Below are 8651 nucleotides of genomic sequence, written 5' to 3'. Positions count from 1 at the left end.
TATGATTGTCAACTAATTTATGTCCAAATGCCCGTTTAGGACAACTCTTTTGCCAGGAAATTATATTGTATTTATAAGGTTAATTTTGTTTTTTTTTTAAAATGTACAGATAGTAAATTTTCTTAGCTTCTTCGAGTGCTATTTTTTTGTTTTAATTCTTGGTAAAAATTCTATACTAAACACCAAAGTGCAACCCCCATATACCATATTGATATAGTAACACCAAATATGAGCCTCAATATATTTATAATGATACAACCCACGTCCACTTTCTCCTTTTCCCCTCTCCATTATTGCATACGTCCATACACGTCTTTATCATGCATCATTCCTTTTTATATTCTTCTCTAAAATCTTGTCTCCTTTTTATGTACCCCTCACTTTGAATTAAAAAAACAAAAGAAATGCACACCATGTCTGAAATCTCATTATCTTCCTCTTCTCCATGTTCATGGCAAGATGAAACTGCAATAATTTCCTCTCCATTGAAAATTCAGTTGGTTTCTAAGTCAGTATCAGAAAGGCTGCTCTCAAAATTTTCTGATTTATCAGAGTTTGATTTTGATTATTCAAAGAGCGGTTTGTGGTCTCCTCCCATTCAAAGAAGTCATGTGTTGTTAAGCTCACCAGCTGCCCAAATTCTATCACACAGAGAAATGGCTGCTAAGTTAAATAAAGTCTTGAAAAGACATCAAAGAAGAAGGCGTTGCTTCAATGTATGAATCTTCTTTCCCTTCTCTGCTTTAATAGTTTGATCTTTTGAGGGAAGAAAACTTTCATGTGATTAATAATTTTATATTACTTTTTGGTTGATTTTATATTTGTAGGCGTGCTTATGTTCTCCAAAGAGATTTTGATCTCAATGTCAAAAGAAGTCCGGCGAGGTCTTTGATTTATTGAGAGTTTAATAAGAAAATGCAGGAAAAATCTCTAATTTCTAACTATTATCCAATTCAAAATGTACATGTTTTTATGTAATTATTTATTATATAGATGAATGGTTAACTTTTCAATGTCGTTGCTTAATTTATTTTTGTATTTTTTTTTGTATTTTGTTGGAAATGGGAATTATGATTCTCCATGCACAAAGTCTTAAAAAGAACAAAAGGAAAGCCAGAAAGAAGTATTAAAGTGGGGATATTTAGACTATTTTTAGCATATAGAACTGTTACATTACTCGTCAATAAGTTTTCTCCCCAACATTTTTACCCGTGCAATTTGGTCTATACACTATCATTATCACACGAAAAAACACACATAAAAGGGCTCCCCAAACTTTTATGAAACTAATCCCTAAACTTTTCTCAGATTTGCAATAACCCACTTGTACGTACTTTGGGAGAGTTCTATTACCCTAAAAAAAAATAAGTATTGTAACTGCAAATCCAAAATAAGTCCAGAGGGATATTTAGGCCTTTTAAAATAAAAAAATAACATTGACTAGAGCCAATATGAAGGGAATTTAAAATTCTAGCTTTTGTTCAATAGAACTCTCGCAAAGTATAAGCAAATGCCAAACAAGTTTAGTGGGATATTTATGCCTTTTCCCGAAGGAAAAAAAAGCAAAAGCTTTGTCTGGAGCAAACATGAAGGTGCATTTAAAATTATACTCCCTCCGTATAAAATTAAATGCTTTTTAGTTTGTTTCAAAATAAATAACATATTTTTAAATTTGGAAATAATTCAATTTTAAACTTTTCATTTTACTCATTTACCTTTAATGAGAAGCTTTTATAAACATACAAATATCATGGTCCTAAAAAGCTTTTACCTCTTAAACTTTTAGGAGCACAAATTTTAATTTTTTTTCTATTAAACTATCTCATCTAGATTGACACGGAAATCACGTGCAATTCCAAGGAATTAGGCTCTTATTCCACATGAAATTCCAAGAAGTAACAAAAGCAATTAATTACAACAGACATGTATGTTCTGGAGTTCCATAGCTCTTCTCCGCCAACGGACAAATAAGTGCTGGTGTACTGCATATAATCCTAGATCAGGATTCATGGCTTCTTTGCAAAATTTTCCACAGTATTGCAGATAAAACTCTGTTGCATTTTGTCGTTTATATTTATTGAAAGACTTAAATTTTACAAAGTGAACACTCTATTTTGCCAATGGCTGTCATGGATCTATCGAAGAAATTAAAGACCCAGCGTTACTATGCAATCATTCTTTCGCCAAAAGTACACATGTTTTCCATTGTTGTTTCCTACTTTAATTCATATCTTAATTTTCAACTCAACCTTGTTTTTTTCCTACTACTATCCTGTATTAAATTGACAACTCATACTCGTGGGGCAACATATGCATGTGACAACTGAATCAACTTTTGAATTTTTTACCCCAAGAAATCTGTGGTGATCGAGCTTCAAGCAGATGAGGAAAATTTTAACTAGTACTTTTACTTCTGTGAAGAGTCGAAACTTGTTTTCCAAGCTTAATACTCCAGCTATTCAACCCAAAATTTAAAACTTCAGTATAGATCATTTCACATCAATTTATTTTGGCAGTTGGGAAAGTTCTGATACCTCTGATACATTCAGAAACTCTTTCTACGTACATTCTCATTTTGAAAGAAACAAAAATAGAATCTGTTTGTAGTAAAACTAGGTAAGTTCAGTATTAAAAGTCACTAACAATCGGGCATTTTTTTTCCTGGTGCCTAATACCTAGACTGCAGTAGCCAGTAGCTCATGTTGTCACAACAAAACTCACAAGAGTTGTCTTTTTCTTACAGCTTTGTGTATTTGAATGAGAATGACTTCATCACAGACTCTGTGCATTCTCTAGTTTTGTCTTCTACTTTCATTAACTGCACGCAGATCTATGGTAAATTTCTTGGATCATTTTCATAAACAAAACATACCTTCTTTTGGTGAAACATGTAATTCCTGTTCCACTCTTTCTTTTACCCTCGACATTAAAATTCTACCCCATAGGGTAAAATCCTCCGGACAGCACTGAACTTCAACATTATAGTAAACTCAAATGTAATTTTGGTTACCTTTTTTTCTTGCTCGGATATTATTCCGTTTTTCTATAATGCGGCCATATTCAGATTTGGATGGAAAGACCAAATTTTAGCCACAGTTATCCACAGGTTAGACATGTCATGATATGGACGACAAAATTATCAAAATGGTGCTTAAATAATTTATAGGGGTTGGACTATTTTGATCATTGATGTTGAATATGGCAAACTATCCCACATCTGTGGAGGACTTAATTTGGGGGAGAACTTCACCGTATAAAAGAAGGCCTAATGTTTAAGATTTAAACACACCTCTTATTTGCCTTCTTATCTTCTTAAGATATTTGTATCTTCTCTCTTTAGTATTATTTCACTTGTATTTTTAGAGTGGAATAAAATATTGGTTGTGTCCGAGGAAGTAGGCAAAATTGGCCGAACCTCGTAAATTCCGGTGTTCCTTTTATTGTTGTATTATTGTTTTATTTATTATTTAGTAGCTGCCATAATTTTTGGTATATTAGTTGTGACTCATTCATACTATATACATTTGGCTTCCGCAACAATTGGTATCAGAGCCAAGGTACTGTCTAAGTATGCTCTGTGGTTGCAGCATAGTCTGATTTTCCACATCATAAAAGATTTATCTTGGTAACTGAGTCAAGGTTCTGTCTGAGTATGCTCTGTGGTTGCAACTTAGTCTGATCTTCCACACCAGAAAGGAAATAATCTTGATTTGTGTCGTTAGCTATTAAATAATATTTGTGTCAAAGATGAGAGACAATAAACAAGAAGAATCTACATCAAGTGTCAACAATACGTCATCATTGACATCTTCGCTTATGACAAGAATTGTGTCAAATGCGAAATTTACGGTAGAAATTTTTGATGGGTCAGGACATTTTGGGATGTGGCAAGGTGATGGCTAGATGTCCTTTTTCAACAAAGGCCAGATCTTGCCATTGAAGAAAAAAGACCTGATGTTATTGGAGAAGAAGATTGGAGAATTATCAACCGTGTTGCTTGCGGTACCATTTGATTCTACCTTGCTAGAGAGCAGAAATATACATATACAAAGAAAAAATTTGCAAGTAAATTATGGAAAGCACTGGAGGATAAATTTTTGAAGAAAAAGTCAAAATAAATTGTACATGAAGAAGAGACTGTTTCGCTTCACCGATGTTCCTGGTACCACGATGAATGAACATATCACCAGTTTCAATAAGTTGGTCACAGATTTGCAAAATATGGATGCAACTTTTGATGATGGTGACTTGGTCTTGATGTTGTTGGGGTCACTTCCTGGTGAGTACGAGCACCTTGAAACTACTCTACTCCAAGGGAATGACGAAATTTCTCTCAGAGAAGTTTGTTCGGTTTTGTATAGCTATGAACAAAAACAGAAGGGCGGAGAAAGGGAGAAAAACAGAAGGGCGGAGAAGGAGAAGTACTAGTTTTGAGGGATCATCCTCAAAATCAAACGAGGACAAAGAAAGGAAGATCCAAGTCAAGATCTAGACCCAGCAAAGATGAATGTGCCTTTTGTCGAGAAAAGGGGCACTGGAAGAAAGACTGTCCGAAGTTGAAGAATAAGGCCAAACATAATAATGGAAAGGCCATTATGGGTTCAAATGTAGCTGTGGTGATGATTCAGACTTCTCATTAGTTACAACAGAGCCATCAATATCATCAGACATATGGTTGATGGACTCGGCTTGTAGCTATTATATGTGTCCCAACAGGGGCTGGTTCATGAATTTTCAAAGAGAATATAGAGTCGTCCACACAGCGGATAACAACCCCCTTACCTCAGATGGCATTGGTTCAATACGATTAAGGAACCATGATGGAATGATCAGAACATTAATAGATGTTCGATATGTACCGAGTTTGAAGAAAAATCTCATATTTGCGGGAGCCCTAGAATCAAAAGGGTTCAAAATCATTGCAGAAAATGGAGTGATGAGAGTATGCTCCGGTGCACAAGTGGTAATGAAGGCCAATCAGAAGAACAATAACATGTACTGTTATCGCGATAGTACAGTTATTGGGATAGCAACAGTAACATCCAGTGACGAAAAAGAGGCAGAAGCAACCAGGCTATGGCACATGCGCTTGGGACTTGCTAGAGGAAAATCCTTGAAAACTCTATCAGATCAAGGATTGTTAAAAGGAGTGAAGGCTTGCAACTGGGAGTTTTGCGAGCATTGTATCAAAGGGTTAAATTTGGTACATCGATCCATAACACTAAAGGCATTTTGGATTATGTACACTCTGATGTTTGGGGTCCTTCCAAAACACCTTCATTGGGTTGGAAACACTATTTTATAACCTTTGTTGATGATTTTTTTCGAAGAGTGTGGGTGTATACAATGAAGAGCAAAGATGAAGTGTTGGGAATTTTTCTCAAATGGAAGACGATGGTGGATAATCAAACAGGCAGGAGGATCAAATGTATTCGCACGAACAATGGAGGTGAATACAAAAATGATCATTTCAATAAGGTCTGTGAAAATGATGGCATTGTCTGACGCTTCACTGTCAGACATACACCATAACAGAATGGAGTGGCAGAACGTATGAACCGGACCTTGCTGGAGAAGGTACGGTATATGTTGTCCAATGCTGGCTTGGACAAAGAATTTTGGGTTGAGACAATTACATATGCATACCACCTCATTAATCGCTTTCCTTCTGCTGCTATTAATGGCAAGACACCATTTGAAAAATGGTATGGAAATCTTGCTATAGATTATGACTCTTTGCACGCGTTTGGCTCAACTGCATATTATCATGTGACAGCGTCAAAATTGGATCCAAGGGCAAAGAAGACTATTTTTATGGGGATTACTTCTGGAGTCAAAGGATATCGTTTATGGTATCCTAATGACAAAGAAAGTAATATTCAGCAGGGATGTTACCTTTGATGAATCTGCTATGGTAAATAAGGTAACAGAAGATACCAAACAAAATGAGGGTGCTTCTAAGCAGGTGGAGTTTGAGGGAAAATTTATTTTTCCTATACAAGAAGCAGAGGAGGAAACATATGAAGATTATCCTCTGGAAGAAGAGCCAGTAAAGAGGGAGATTCCAACTCAGGAATCTCAACAACAACTTGAATCAATTCCTAGAAGGCCAAAAAGGACAATAACAAAACCTGTTCGTCTTATAGAGACGGTTGCTTGTGCCGCCTCAATTGTAGCTGATGATGTTCCTACCACTTATAAAGACGCAGTCCAAAGTTCAGAAGAAGATAATTGAAGGATTGCCATGAATGATGAAATACAGTCCCTTCTTCAGAATCATATATGGAGATTGGCCAATCTCCCGAAGGGAAAGAAAGCAATTGGGTGTAAATGAGTATTTGCAAAGAAAGAATGATTTCCTAACCAAGAAGGATTCAAAGTTGCTGGAAAAGAAAATATGGTATGCAAACTTGAAAAATCATTGTACGGATTGAAACAATCTTCTAGATAATGGTACAAGCGATTTGACAAGTTTATGTTGCGGCAAGAGTACAAGAGAAGCAAATACGATCATTGTGTGTATTTGCGTAAGCTTGAAGATGGTTCCTTTGTATATCTTCTCCTATATGTTGATGATATGTTGATAACTTTCAAGAATTCAGAAGAAATTAATAAGTTGAAGATTCAACTGAAGAAGGAGTTCGAGATGAAGGATCTGGGTGAGGCAAAGAAAATTCTTGGTATGGAGATAATAAGAGATAGACGTTCAAAGAAACTCTGTTTATCTCAAAAGGAATATTTGAAGAGAGTACTACAACGTTTTGGCATAAATGAGAAGACTAAGCCAGTTAGTACTCCACTTGCTCCCCATTTTAAGCTAAGTACTACTATGTCGCCAAAAGATGAAGCTGAACAAGAGTATATGTCAAGGGTACCATACACAAATGTTGTTGGTAGCTTGATGTATGCAATGGTCTGTACGAGACCTGACATTTCACAAGCTGTTGGAGTTATTAGCAGATATATGCATAGTCCAGGAAATGAGCATTGACAAGCTGTGAAGTGGATTCTACGATATATTCATAATACTGTAGATATTGGGTTAGTTTTTGAGCAGGAAGGCAATCAATCTGTAGTTGGATATTGTGACTCAGATTTTGCGGGTGATCTGGACAAACGAAGATCAACTACTGGTTATGTGTTTACTTTTGCAAAGGCACCAGTTAGTTGGAGGTCTACTTTGCAGTCAACAGTTGCTTTGTCTACAACAGAGGTAGAGTACATGGCTATTACAGAGGTTGTGAATGAGGCAATTTGGCTTCAGGAGTTGCTAAAAGAGCTTGGCATTGGACAAAAAAGTATCACAATTTTTCGTGATAGTCAAAGTGCTATTCAATTAGCGAAGAGCCAAGTTTATCATGCAAGGACGAAGCACATTGATGTTCGGTATCATTTCGTAAGAGAAATCATAGAAGAAGGTGGAGTCACGGTGAAGAAAATTCATACTATGGAGAGTCCTGCTGATATACTAACAAAAGTGGTGATTGCGGTCAAGTTTCAACATTGTTTGGATTTGATCAACATTGTTGAACACTGAAGATTGAAGATGAAGACACAACCAAAATTTGTTACCGAGCGAAAATTGAAGATGTGGAATTTTGCCGAGGTGGAAATTTGTTGAATATGACAAACTATCCCACATCGGTGGAGGACTTAATTTGGGGGAGAATTTCACCCTATAAAAGAATGCATAATGTTTAGGATTTATACACACCTCTCATATGCCTTCTTATCTTCTTAAGGTATTTGTATCTTCTCTCTTTAGTATTATTTCACTTGTGTTTTTGGAGTGGAATAAAATATTGGTTGTATCCGAGAAAGTTGGCAAAATTGAGCGAACCTCGTAAATTTTGATGTTCCTTTTATTGTTGTATTATTGTCTTATTTATTATTTAATGACTGTCATAACTTTTGGTATAATAATTGTGACTCATTCACACTATATACATTTGACTTCCTCAACAACTGATATATACCACTCAACATAAATGGTTCTTAATGTATGTAAAAAGTTGAATTTTTTAACGGTTTGAAAAAAAAAAAGAAAAAAAGCAAACTCTCACAATCTCACATATCCTTCCCTCCTTGTAAAGTGAAGTGTAGTTTCCATTCTTTATCCCCCCCCCCCCCCTCGCCCAACCCAAAAGACCAACCCAGATCATAACCAAAAATAAAAAAGCGCTCCTTGAAATAAAAAAAGGCCTGGCAAATCCCTATGACTTACAAAGCCAAGAACCTATACTATTAATTCTATTAGTACTAACTAAATCTTGAGAAAAAAAAAACACAAATTCTGGTTTCATTGCAAGACATTAAAGACACAAGCACATCAAAGAACAGTACATCTGTGATTCCACTAACCAATATATCTTGAAGAAACATTTGTTAAATCATATTGAAGAAATTAAATTGGTCCGCCAAAACTAGCAACTGCAAACCCTTTACCAAGCCACAGTTGATTAAATTAGTGAGCCCAATAGACGGAGAGAAGATGAGCTGGGAGAGATACCTTCTTATCACCGCAAAAAGATATGGTGCAGTGGATGTGACTGTTTTTTCTTCAACCAGAGATTTCGAGTTCGAGTCCTGGGTATGGAAAAATCCTTGGTAGGGAGCGCTTCCCCCGAATGGGACCTTACGCAGCGCGAATC

At 35.9% G+C, this 8651-nt stretch overlaps 1 long non-coding RNA gene across 1 annotated transcript; it reads left to right on the top strand.

Annotated features, from left to right (window-relative positions):
* Window positions 1–372: 372 nt before the first annotated feature.
* On the top strand, window positions 373–1013 carry LOC107777360 (uncharacterized). The gene is made up of 2 exons (XR_001646179.2): window positions 373–716; window positions 828–1013. It is a non-coding gene; the product is annotated as an uncharacterized LOC107777360 (long non-coding RNA).
* Window positions 1014–8651: the final 7638 nt, after the last annotated feature.

Source organism: Nicotiana tabacum, chromosome 3 (assembly GCF_000715075.1).
Source record: "Nicotiana tabacum cultivar K326 chromosome 3, ASM71507v2, whole genome shotgun sequence".
Lineage (NCBI taxonomy): Eukaryota > Viridiplantae > Streptophyta > Magnoliopsida > Solanales > Solanaceae > Nicotiana > Nicotiana tabacum.
This window is presented reverse-complemented; position numbering and strand designations above follow the sequence as displayed.